The 3,688-nt window shown below is 33.1% G+C and overlaps 1 pseudogene; it reads left to right on the forward strand.

The window, feature by feature from the left end:
* The first annotated feature begins 301 nt into the window (after window positions 1-301).
* On the forward strand, window positions 302-3,430 carry LOC107009943 (annotated as a pseudogene).
* Window positions 3,431-3,688: the final 258 nt, after the last annotated feature.

Here is a 3,688-nt window from a genome sequence, read left to right on the forward strand (position 1 = left end):
AAGTTAATTTCTTTATCCGTAGGATATTTCAGTTGAGTAACTTTTATATGTAATGAAGAAGATGAAGTGTTACCTAGTAATGGTTGTAAGGTTGTTGGTGGTGTGGTCGGAGTTATCTCAGGGAACTATTCGATTGGCCATTAAAAAAAAGAAAAAAGATAATAAAGTGGAAGGTGGGGTTTGGGGTTTGTGTGTGTGTATGTGATTCAACAAGACTACTTGTTTTAAATATAGGATAAATGGTTGTATATGTATGTTGTATGCAAATTGTATATTTAGTTTGCTTTTTATATGGATGCTCATGGGGTTATTCTGCTATTCGGACAGGAGTGTACAAGTCCTTTTACCACCATCTCTGGATTCTACTTCCCAACCCCCATCACTCTTCGATGGAACTACCAGGTTTGAATAAATATTTTCTCTTATTTCTTTCTTGTTTGCCTTAAGAAAATATGGCATTTGTCTTCGTTATGAATAATGTGTTCTTTCTCATCATTACGATTTTATTTCTCCGACTGAAGATTGTGATCTGAGTTGATTGTGTTGTCTGAAGGTTGTATATCAATTATCAATGCCCCTATTCTCAACGTGTGTGGATTACAAGAAATGTTAAGGTTTGCCTTTATACCACTTCCTCCATTCTAATTTATCGAGATTTTCTCTTAGTAGATTGTTCTTTAAACAAGGAAAACTTTCTATATTTGGAGACTCTTTAAACTTGAACTTACCATTTTACTCATAATTGCATATCTTTTAAGCCATAAAAATGTCATGACATGTATAAGACCAAATGTCGAAAGATAGTTTTGATATAGGTTCATTTCTTTTTCAAATTTCATGTCCAGTGAAATGCTGCCAACGTAAAATAAAAAAGAGGGAGTATTTCTCAATTTTGTTTACGTATTTACAAGTACACTACGTGCAATAAGAAGAAGCCCCTTTACTAGGTGTAGAAAAGACTAGTGCGCAACGATTGATGAAAACCAACAACTTCTTAGAATTCAGATAGTGTTGGAACCCTTTACAAGGGGTTGTTTGCTGCTCGACCGGAGAGAAGAAATTCTCGCGAATAGACATAAGACTTCAACTCATCGAATAAAACTCTTATCTACGAAAAGCCATGGGTCTTCTCTTGGTTTTTAATATTCGTTAAAATTTTGATGATTTTTAATTTACATATTCACATTCTATGTCAAAAATATTCGGTTTGTATTAGCCCATAGCTCAAAAGTTCTATCCTCATCAGAAAGGAAGTGCTACTGATTAGAATTGTTAATTTTATTTATGTCGTTAGTTATTTTAATTTTTGGAAGTAATTTCTATTATTGTTGGAATTAATCAGCCCCTGTGTTCTTATACCTGTCTAGATAAACTTTTTAACATTTTGAATTGCAGGGTTTGCAAGACATGATCAAGTTAGTTCCAATTGATCTTCAGAACAGGCTGATTGGTACAAGGAAAAAGTTTACCCCAAAAATAAGGTAATTTTCGACAATACCAACTTTAATTTTTAATAACCCAATTCACTTGTATTTGAAATCTTGAGCTAGTACTTTGACAGAGGAATTTGGCCTTGTTGTAAATTGTATGAAAACTCCTGTAGAAAATGTCCATGAATTTTTGGGATAGGGATTTCTCTTTCTCTTTGAATTCAATGACTATTGACAAAGCTAGTGCATACATGTTCAAGTCTTATCTTTCATATGATTGATGAAAGTGAATTTAATTCTTTAGGAGAGCATGCATCTCATTTCACGTGAAGGGTTATATATATTTTCTACTCTTTGCAGGTGCCTTCCCTAGAGCACAACAACAAGGTGATCGGAGAGAGTTTGGTTCTGGTTAAATATGTTGATTGTAACTTTGAAGGACCATCATTCATGCCGGATGTAAGATGTGAAATTTCAGTATGATCCTTTTTGTGTAGGAAAATCTTAAGATGTAAATTGATAAAAAAAATATTGGCCAAGTAATGCAGGACCAGGAAAAGCGAAAATTTGCTGAAAAATTGATAGCTTATAGTGACACTACATTCGTCCCAGAAGTATACAGATCTTTCGCAAAAGATGCACGGAAACTGGCTGGTGAGAATTGAGCATGTGTTTGTTGAAACTCATCATGTTTTGTTTGTTAAATGTTTCTTATGTAAGTTAACGGTTTTAACACTTGTACTAGGTGCACAATTTTATTACCTAGAAAAAGCTCTCCACAAATTCGACGATGGGCCTTTCTTCCTTGGTCAATTCAGTCAGGTCATTACTATCTTTCATTTTCTTTTCCTCTCCAATAATGTTCCATGTGAGATGGTAGCATTTTCCAAAAACATACTCAACAAGTAGTACAAAGTAGTGTGGTTGTACTTTTTTCCTAGAATTTCAAACTTCATAGAAGTTTTTGCTGATATGAAACTCGGTTGTGCTAGGTTGACATAATATATGCTCCATTTATCGAAAGGTTCCATGTATTTATGCCAGAGGGGTTTAACTATGACATCACAACCGGGAGGCCTAAGCTAGCCAAGTGGATTGAGGTATGACTTATATTCGATTTGGAGTGTAAAGTATGATTAATATATTTATATTATATAAGAAATTTTATTATTCTTAAGATTAATTTAGTTATATTAGATGTTATATACTAGAATGTTCATCACAATAGAAAAGGGTCCATGACTTTCCGTTGGAAAACATAGAGACTAAGGCTTGTTAAAATTGCATTTATTTCCTTTGGTGATAGCGTAAACTTCAAGGCTAGTTGGTTGGTTCATTTATCATGTATAATTTATGTGCATTATGATGAAGGTAAGCCTTGAAAAAACAATAAAGTTGTCTTTGTGTTTCTTGTAAGTCTTGCGCAGACTCTTCTCTTCCGATGCACCCATTTACATATTTTAAGAGTCTAATCAACATAACATGTTACATATATAAGTTCAAGCCGTGGAATCAACCATCGGTATTTTTATTAGGGTGTCTTCATACATTACACCCCTTTGGTGTGCAGTATTATCCTAATTTTGCAGTGTTAAAGTGGGATGCTTCCTGCATCATTGTTCTATTTTGTTTGTGCTGAATTAATCATCTCATAGGAAATGAACAATCTTGACGGATACAAGCAAACAAAAGTCTTGGAACAAGAGAAAATGGTTGAGTACTACAAGAATCGCTTTCTGCCGGTACCCACTTCGCAAACAATAAAGCAAACAATAAATACACTTTTTTTTCTTTTTTGGTTTGAGAACCGTATATATAGCTACTGACATTTCACTATATATGTGTTTTTTTTTACAGAAAGCTTGAAACTTCAAAAATGCATTGTCAATCTCAGATGAAAGTTACAGGGGCTAGGACTTTGGTATGAAATATGTTATGGAGTTCTATAATAATATGCACCAGCAATAAATCTGCTCTATGGTTTTTTATCATTAGTGTTTGGAATTGTATTTTCCTTCTAGTACCTAGAGAGACTTGTACTTTTATTTTTATCATAGATGTAACAATCATGCTGTGAGTTTAATTTCTATAAAAATGGTGTTTTATAATGTTTTTATTTATATTAAATATGTTTTTATGGTCTCATTAACTGTATATATTTTTTCTAATATATTTTACTAAACTATAAAAGGGAGCTTCAAGTATGCAAACAGCTGGTAGGTCAACATGTTGGTTTGATCACTTTAAGGGTGTTTTTG

This window comes from Solanum pennellii, chromosome 2 (genome assembly GCF_001406875.1).
Source record: "Solanum pennellii chromosome 2, SPENNV200".
Classification (NCBI taxonomy): Eukaryota; Viridiplantae; Streptophyta; class Magnoliopsida; order Solanales; family Solanaceae; genus Solanum; species Solanum pennellii.